Raw genomic sequence first — 9,899 nt, 5'->3', positions numbered from 1 at the left:
GAGACTAAACCAGGGAGCACTGTCTTGGGTCATGATCGCAATCCTGTCCTCCCCTCCCCCACCAGCAGAAACATGGGCAGTTGTCCCATTAGGTGTCAATTTAAGCATTCCTGGGATGGACCCTTTAAATGTCAGTTTAAGCATTTCTCAGGGAGTCCCTTTAAGCGTCAGTTTGAACAGTTCTGCGAGGATCCCTTTAAGTGCCACTTCTCTCTAAACGCTGATGAGAGGGGGGGGCGGGGCGTGAGTCCGTGTGAATCATGAGGGTCCCTGGCGAGGTGACCTCGGGCTTGGTGGGGAGAAGGGAAGGCCCCATTCATTGTGGTTCCAGGGTCTGTTGCCGGGTGGATTAAAGGGGAGGAGGTGAGAGTATTTAACCCCCCTCCACCAAACAGATGACCTGGCTGGCACGTTGTGGCTTGCGGGAGCTTGCTGCACGCAACTGGCTGCCGCATTTCCTGCATTGCAATAGCAACCACACTTCAAAAGAAAAAAGTGCTTCACTAGGGGGGAAGTTTTGACCAGTTTCACAGCACGCACATAGAATACGCTCAGATTCATCCTCTCTCTTAATGCACAATCCAGGCAAAATAAAAGCAGAGTTAGGGTGTTGAGCAAAGTGCACCTGAGCAGATACATCCCATAATTTCACTGGAATTCTGTTGGGTGCCTATAGGGGGCAGAATATCCCAGCAACAGAAGAGACTTAAAGCTGTCCAGATATTGCCTCATTGGATCACATCAACGGGCAGGTTGTGCCTAATCGGCAATCGGAGGAGTTCTTGTGACCCGGGATTGTGGGGAATTCCCTTCTCCCACGAGCTCCTGGGTCCAGAGATTTGAGCGTAAAATCCAGGTCCCGGGGCAGCAGCGATGCACGGTGGGAGGTGGCCGCTTTCAGGTGAGACGTTAAACAGAGTGTCCCCCCCCCACCACCCTGGCCGCTGGACAATGAGAGCTGGAGCGGGTGGATTCGGAGCGCGGGCAGGATTGGGCTCCGCCTGGATCCTCCCGGGATCGAAAAGCCGGCAGGTTGCCGGGGGGCAGGGTCCGGAGTGATCCGGGTGAGGTGCCGCAAAGCTGTAATGTGGGAAACGCGGCAGCTGACTTGCGCACGGGGTGGGGGGGGAGGTGGTGGCATGGGTGGTATTGTCACTGGGCTAGTATCCCCGAGACCCAGGGTATTGCTCTGGGGAACCGGGTTCGAATCCCACCATGAATCCCAGAATTCAATAAAGATTTGGAATTAAAAGTCTGATGATGACCACGGAACCACTGACGATTGTTGTAAAAACCCCATCTGGTTCACTAATGCCCCTTTAGGGGAGGAAATCTGCCGTCCTTACCCGGTCTGGCCTACATGTGACTCCAGACCCCACAGCAAATGCGGTTGACTCTTAACTGCCCCTCTGGAGAAGGGCAATTAGGGATGGGCAATAAATGCTGGCTGGGAAACAGCAATGTGACAACGAAGGGATCATTTGCTCTCTTATTTGATTAAATATTGGACTAAGGGAGGCCAGGGAATCTTTTGCGTTCACCTGAGATGAGCCAGGGCCTCAGTTTAACATCCCATCTGGGAGACAGCACCCACAACCCTGCAGCACTCCCTCGTATTTGCTTGCCCAAGTTTCCCAAGGGGGTCTTGAACCCACAACTCTCAGGACGAAGAACTAAGAGGGCTGCTTGCATGTGACTCTTCGGAACTCACGCGACATTAAGAGGAACAGGGAGTGTAGATAGAGAGAGACTATTTCTATTGGTTAGGGAGTTAAGGATTTGAAGCGGGGGCGGGGGGGGGTGCGGAGGCGGGGCTGGGGGCATATTTAAATATTGGAGCTTTCAGCAGTGAAACTAGGAGAGGGTGGCGGAAGTTTTGGAACTCTCTTCCGCAAAGGGGCAATGGATGCTGGGGATCGATTGTTAATTTTAAATCTGAGATTGATCGATTTTTGTTATTGAGAGGCATCGAGTGATATGGGGCGAGTATGGAGTTGAGACACGGGCCAGCCATCTGAAATAGGAGCAGAATTAGGCCATTCGGCCCCTCGAGCCTGCTCTGCCATTCAATAAGATCGTGGCTGATCCGTTTGCGTTTCGAATCCCACATCCCCATCTACCCTCCTGATAACCTTTGATTCCCTTGCCTAACAAGTATCTCTCTCTACCCCCGCCCCAAAAATACTCGATGACCCTGCCTCCCGGGGCAGAGAGTTCCAAAGTCGCATGACCCTCTGAGAGAGCGAATTTCTCCTCATCTCTGTCCTAAAAGGGCGACCCCTAATTTTAACACAGTACCCACCCCCCCAGCTCCGGACTCACCCACAAGAGGAAACATCCTTCCCCACGTCTCGTTGTGTGGTGGAGTAGGCTCAAGGGTTCGACGAGGCCGCCTCCTGCTTCTATTTCTTGCGACGGGTGGCGTGGAGAGGGCTTGGGGGGTGGAAGGGAGACAACCTGAGATTGGAGAAGAGAGGGGCTGAGGTGTCCTGATGGGGGAAGGATTAAGAGAGGGGACACAGGTGCTGGCCTGTCTGGGAGCTGAGACCTCCAGTCAGTGGTTGCCTGGCGACACGAGCGGGTGACTTATTAACCGGGGGTAACGAGGTGCATCAGCAAGCTGACACAGCTTTACTTGGTACAGCAGCAAGCGCAAAGGGCTGTGTTGGAGATTCCGCCCCCCCCCTGTCCCGAACAGAGAGAGCAAAGGGGCGTTTAAAACTGGACGACGTGCCTCTACAGGAACGGGACACTGAGTGTCGGGGGTGGGGGAGAGTGGGTGGGGGGGGGGGGGGGGGGGGGGGGGGGTGGGGGGGTGGGGTGGGGTGTGTGTGTGTGGATGGGTGGACACGTGTGGAGGAGAAACGCCGGAAGCCTGCGTGGGAGCTGTCCCGTGTTCCTGACCCGTGAGTACACCGCTCTGTAATCGTGTCCTTCTTGGCAGGAGCTTTTGGGTTGTCCTTTTAAAAAAAGGAGCGGGTTAACGGTTGAAGGGACGGGTGTTGCCACGGACTCTGTCGGCCCGACAACCCCGCCCGCGCGCTCACGCTCGCCGCGTTGGGATGGGCGAGGCGGGTGAGCCCTGAGTAGCATTGTATGGCGCGAGCACACGCCGTTAGTGAGTTCCCTATCTCGGCTGCGCTGCTCCCGGGGAGACACGGTAACTGGGGGGGGTGGGGGGGTGGCGGGGGGTGTTGTTGGTGGGAGGGTGAGGCACTTTTAGCAAAAGTTTACAAAACAAAAACAATGGAAGTGAGGAGATTTTGGGTGATGGCAAATTTCTCTCTTTCCCCTCCCCCTCATCTATTACATAGTACGATCGCACGCACGCACACAGACACACACACACACACACACACACACACACGATGATGGCCGACTGTTACCTAGCAGGATGTGCACACGCGGAAAAAAAAATTCCCAATTTCAGGTCAAGAAAGGGAACTTGCATTTATATAGCGCCTTTCACTCAGGTCATTGCAACAAGTTTTACAGCCATTGAAGTACGTTTGAAGTGTGGTCACTGTCGTAACATAGGAAACAGGGCAGCCAATTTGTGTACAGCAAAGTCCCACTAACACCAGTGTAATAATGACCGGATAATTTTTTTAAGTGGTGTTGGTCAACGGATAAATATTGGCCCCATGACACCGGGGGGAGAACTCATTCGAATCTCTGATGCCTGTATGTGAACTCACACCATAAGATGTTCACCCAGTCTGCCCTGAGCCCACTGACCCACATTGGCACCTGGTGCATCAATACCACAATTTTAAAATTCTCACCCTTACTTTTAGGTTCCACCATGGCCCCTGCCACTTCCCTTGCTCTGTAATCTCCTCCAGTCCCTCAACTCTTTGAGATCTCTGCGCTCCTCCAATTCCGACCTCTTGAGCATCCCCCGATTTCCATCGCTCCACCATTGGCGGCCGTGCCTTCAGCTGCCTGGGCCCCTAAGCTCTGGAATTCCCTCCCCAAACCTCTCCCTCTTCCTTCTAAGATGTTTCTTAAAACTGATCTTTGACCAAGCTTTCGGTCACCTGTCCCTAAATATCTCCTCGTGACTCAGATGTTATCTAATAATTGCTCCTGTGAAGTCCTTGGGGACAGTTTACTGTGTTAAAGGCACTATATAAATGTACGTTATTGTAGGTTTTCCCTCTGTCTTCCATTTAGCCACTGTGAATTTCTCTCTCTCTCTCTCTCAGTTTGTTGGCTCTGAACACTTTCCATGATGCTTGTGTCTGTTTTGTCTGTGTGGCAAGTGTTCCCCCTGTGGGTGCTCAGTACTGCCTCTGGCCCAAAGACAGGAAGCTGGTGTTCCTGAATTTCTGCTGATGTGTTTGTGAGGAGGTTTCCCTGCGTTGGTTCAAGAGGATGTACAGGCTCTCGTCAGTTCAAAGGGCAGCGTTAAGTGGGGGAGAGCTCACCTTCAATTTGGCTATAGCATCTCAAAACGCTCCGCATGCAGCGCCAAAGCAACAACTGCTGGAACATAAACAGCTCCAGCAACTGGAGAGTGCACAGTAAGATCCCACAGACCACCTTCGGTCGAGGGAGGAAAGACTAGAGGAGAGAAATCTTCTTTCAATGGCGGTCATGAGATCATTAATGTCCACCTAAAAGGCCTCAGCGCTGAACCTCAGACAAAGGCCTCAGTTTAATGTCTCATCTGAAAAGTAGTCACCCTCCCCCACAATACCCCTAGACTATGGCACTCCCTCAGTACTGACCCTCCGACAGTGCATTGTTCCCTCTGTAATGACCCTCTGACCGTGCAGCATTCCCTCAGTAGTGACACTCTAACAGTGCGGCACTCCCTCAGCACTGATCCGACAGTGTGGCACTCCCTGTGTACTGACCCTCTGACCGTGCAGCACTCCCTCTGTACTGACCCTCTGACCGTGCAGCACTCCCTCAGTCCTGACCTTTTGTCAGTGCAGTACTCCCTCAGCACTGATCCGACAGTGTGGCACTCCCTCTGTACTGACCCTCTGACCGTGCAGCACTCCCTCAATACTGACCCTCTGACCGTGCAGCACTCCGTCAGCACTGAATCTCCGACAGTGCGGCACTCCACAGGTACTGATCCTTCAACAGTGCATCACTCCCTCATTACTGATCTTCTGACAGTGCAGCACTCCCTTAGTACTAACCCTCTGACAGTGCAGCACTCCCTCAGTACTGACCCTCTGACAATGCAGTACTCCCTCGGTACTGACCCTCTGACAGTGCAGCACTCCCTCGGTACTGACACTTTAACAGTGCAATATCCTCTCAGCGTTGAACGTCTGACAGTGCAGCACTCCCTCAGTACTAACCCTCTGACAATGCAGCACTTTCTCGGTACTGACCCTCTGACAGTGCAGCACTCCCTCAGTACTGATCCTTTAACAGTGCAATATCCTCTCAGCGTTGAACATCTGACAGTGCAGCACTCCCTCAGTACTGCCGCTCTGCCACTACAGAGCTCTTTCAGTATTGACCCTCTGATAGTGCAGCACTCCCTCAGTACTGACCCTCAGGTAGTATGGCACTCCCTCAGTACTGATCCTCTGACAGTGCAGCACTCCCTCAGTACTGACCCTCAGGCAGTGTGGCACTCCCTAAGTACAGACTCTATGTCAGTGCAGCACTCCCTCAGTACTGCCGCTCTGCCACTACAGAGCTCTTTCAGTATTGACGCCCTGATAGTGCAGCACTCCCTCAGTACTGATCCTCTGACAGCGCAGCACTCCCTCAGTACTCACCCTCCGACAATGCAGCGCCCTCTCAGTACTGACCCTCCGACAGTGCAGTGTTCCCTCAGTACTGACCCTCTGACAGCGCAGCACTCCCTCTGTACTGAACCTTTGTCAGTGCGGCACTCCCTCAGCACTGATCCTCCGAAAGGGCAGCACTCCCTCAGTACTCACCCTCCAACAGTGCACCACTCCCTCAGTACTGATCCTGTGACTGTGCAGCACTCCCTCAGTACTGACCCTCAGGCACTATGGCACTCCCTCAGCACTGACCCTCTGACAGTGCAGCACTCCCTCAGTACTGACCCACAGGCAGTGTAGCGCTCCCTCAGTACTGACCCTTTGTCAGTGCAGCACTCCCTCAGTACTGATCCTCCGACAGGGCGGCACTCCCTCAGTACTGACCCTCTGACCGTGCAGTGTTCTCTCAGTACTGACCCTCCGACAGTGCAGCACTCCCCAGGTACTAATCCTTCAACAGTGCAGCACTCCCTCATTACTGATCCACTGACAGTGAGGCACTCCCTCAGTACTAACCCTCTGACAGTGCAGCACTCTCACTACTGACCCTCTGACAGTGCAGCGCTTCCTCAGTACTGACCCTCTGACAGTGCAGCACTCCCTCAGTACTGACACTGCGGCAGTGTAGCACTCCCTAAGTACAGACTCTATGTCAGTGCAGCACTCCATCAGTTTTGACCATGTGACAGTGCAGCACTCCCTCACTACTGACCCGCCAACAGTGCAGCACTGCCTCAGTACTGACCCTTCTGAGAGTGCAGCACTCCCCCAGTCCTGACCTCCTGCAAGTGCAGTGCTCCCTCAGTACTGACCCTCCGACAGTGCAGCACTCCCTCAGTACTGACATTGCGACAGTGCAGCACTCCCTCAGTACTGACCCTCAGGCAGTGTAGCACTCCCTCAGTGCTGACCCTCGGACAGTGCAGCACTCCCTCAGTACTGACCCTCAGGCAGTATGGCACTCCCTCAGCATTGACCCTCTGACAGTGCAGCACTCCCTCAGTACTGACCCTCAGGCAGTGTAGCACTCCCTCAGTACTGACCCTCTGACCGTGCGGCATTCCCTCAGTACTGACCCTCCGTCAGTGCAGTGTTCCCTCAGTACTGACCTTCCGACAGTGCAGCACTCCCTCAGTACTCACCCTCCAACGGTGCAGCACTCCCTCAGTACTGATCCTGCCACTGTGCAGCACTACCTCAGAGCTGACCCTCTGCCAGTGCAGCACTCCCTCAGTACTGACCCACTGAGAGTGCAGCACTCCCTCAGTACTGACCCTCTGACAGTGCAGCACTCCCTCAGTACTGACCCTGTGGCAGTGCAGCACTCCCTCAGTACTGACCGTGCGGCAGTGCAGCACTCCCTAAGTACAGACTCTATTTCAATCAAGGCTCCCTCAGTATTGACCATGTGACAGTGCGGCACTCCCTCACTACTGACCGGCCAACAGTGCAGCACTGCCTCAGTACTGACCCTGCGACAGTGCAGCACTCCCTCAGTACTGACCTTGCGACAGTGCAGCACTCCCTCAGTACTGACTCTCATGCAGTGTAGCACTCCCTCAGTGCTGACCCTCGGCAGTGCAGCACTCCCTCAGTACTGACCCTCAGGCAGTGTAGCACTCCCTCAGTACTGACCTTTTGTCAATGCCGCACTCCCTCAGCACTGATCCTCCGACAGGGCGGCACTCCCTCTGTACTGACCTTCTGACCGTGCAGCACTCCCTCAGTACTGACCCTCTGACAGTGCAGCACTCCCTCACTACTGATTCTCTGACAGTGCGGCGCTCCCTCAGTACTGACTCTCTGACAGTGCAGCACTCCCTCAGTACTGACCCTGCGACAGTGCAGCACTCCCTCAGTACTGACCCTCAGGCAATGTGGCACTCCCTCAGTGTTGACCCTCTGACAGTGCAGCACTCCCTCAGTATTGACCCTCTGACAGTGCATCGCTCCCTCAGTGCGGACTTCCTGTCAGTGCAACGCTCCCTCAGTATTGAACCTCTGTCAGTGCAGCGCTCCCTCAGTATTGACCCTCTGACAGTGCAGCACTCCCTCAGTACTGACCCTCTGACAGTGCAGCACTCCCTCAGTACTGACCCTCAGACAGTGCAGCGCTCCCTCAGTACTCACCCTCTGACAGTGCAGCACTCCCTCAATACTGACCCTCAGGCAGTGCAGCACTCCCTCAGTACTGACCCTCTGACAGTGCAGCACTCCCTCATTACTGACTTCTGACAGTGCAGCGCTTCCTCAGTACTGACCCAGCGTTAGTGCAGCACTCCCTCAGTACTGACCCTCAGGCAACGTGGCACTCCCTCAGTGTTGACCCTCTGACAGTGCAGCACTCCCTCAGTACTGACCCTCAGGCAGTGTAGTGCTCCCTCACTACTGACCCTCTGACAGTGCAGCACTCCCTCAGTACTGACCCTCTGACAGTGCAGCACTCCCTCAGTACTGACCCTCCGACAGTGTAGCACCCCCTCAGTACAGACTCTGTGTCAGTGCAGCACTCCCTCAGCACTGACCCTCAGGCAGTGTAGCACTCCCTCAGTGCTGACCCTCTGACTGTGCAGCATTCCCTCAGTACTGAACCTCCGACAGTGCAGTTTTCCCTCAGTACTCACCCTCCAACAGTTCAGCACTCCCTCAGTACTGATCCTGCGACTGTGCAGCACTACCTTAGTGCTGACCCTCTGACAGTGCAGCACTCCCTCACTACTGACTCTCTGACAGTGCAGCCCGTCCTCAGTACTGACCCTCTGAGAGTGCAGCACTCCCTCAGTACTGACTTCCTGTCAGTGCAACGCTCCCTCAGTATTGACCCTCTGTCAGTGCAGCGCTCCCGCAGTATTGACCCTCTGACAGTGCAGCACTCCCTCAGTACTGACCCTCTGACAGTGCAGCACTCCCACAGTACTGACCCTCTGACAGTGCAGCGCTCCCTCAGTACTGACCCTCAGGCAGTGTAGCACTCCCTCAGTACTGACCTTTTGTCAATGCAGCAGTCCCTCAGCACTGATCCTCTGACAGGGCGGCACTCCCTCTGTACTGACCCTCTGACCGTGCAGTATTCCCTCAGTACTGACCCTCTGACAGTGCAGCACTCCCTCAGTACTGACCCTCTGAGAGTGCATCGCTCCCTCAGTACTGACTTCCTGTCAGTGCAACGCTCCCTCAGTATTGACCCTCTGACAGTGCAGCACTCCCTCAGTACTGACCTTTTGTCAATGCAGCAGTCCCTCAGCACTGATCCTTCGACAGGGCGGCACTCCCTCTGTACTGACCCTCTGACCGTGCAGCATTCCCTCACTACTGACCCTCTGACAGTGCAGCACTCCCTCACTACTGACCCTCTGACAGTGCAGCACTCCCTCAGTACTGACCCTCTGACAGTGCAGCACTCCCTCAGTACTGACCCTCTGACAGTGCAGCGCTCCCTCAGTACTGACCCTCTGACAGTGCAGCACTCCCTCAGTACTGACCCTCTGACAGTGCAGCACTCCCTCAGTACTGACCCTCTGACAGTGCAGCACTCCCTCAGTACTGACCCTGCAACACAAATACACAAGCAATAGCTTCAAATTACCTGGCTATTCCCTACTCTTTATGTGACAACTGCAGCCTGTGAATTGTTCGATTCCTACATCCCAGTTAACTTGCTGCAGCGTAATTCAATTTCCCACCACGGGCAAAACCCCGTGGAATTTTTGAGGGTTCAAACACAGCGGCTCTTCGAGCTTCTTCTTGTTGCCTCAACTGAGCAGCCTCCCACCCTCTACCCTCCATCTACTTCAGCTCATTGCAAAGCTCTGCTGCATGTGTGCTAACCACGTCCCGTTCAGCCATCACTCCCGGACTCACTGATCCTACGTTGGCTCCCATTCCAGGAACACTTCAAATTTCAAATTCTTCTCCTCCTTTTCAAATCCGCTCACGGCCTCGCCCCTCCTTCGGGCCCACAGCCTCCGGGATCCCTGCTCCTCTCCAATTCCGGCCTCCCCACCCCTCACTTCCGTCGCTTCCCCCATTGGTGGCCCCTAAGCTCTGGAATTGCCTCCTGAACCCCTCTCCGTCTCCCTCTCCTTCTTTCAGACCCTCCTTAAAACCTCGCTCTTTGATGAGCTTTTGGTCAGCCGC

This window comes from Cetorhinus maximus, chromosome 34 (assembly GCF_964194155.1).
Source record: "Cetorhinus maximus chromosome 34, sCetMax3.hap1.1, whole genome shotgun sequence".
NCBI classification, from domain to species: domain Eukaryota; kingdom Metazoa; phylum Chordata; class Chondrichthyes; order Lamniformes; family Cetorhinidae; genus Cetorhinus; species Cetorhinus maximus.
This window is presented reverse-complemented; position numbering follows the sequence as displayed.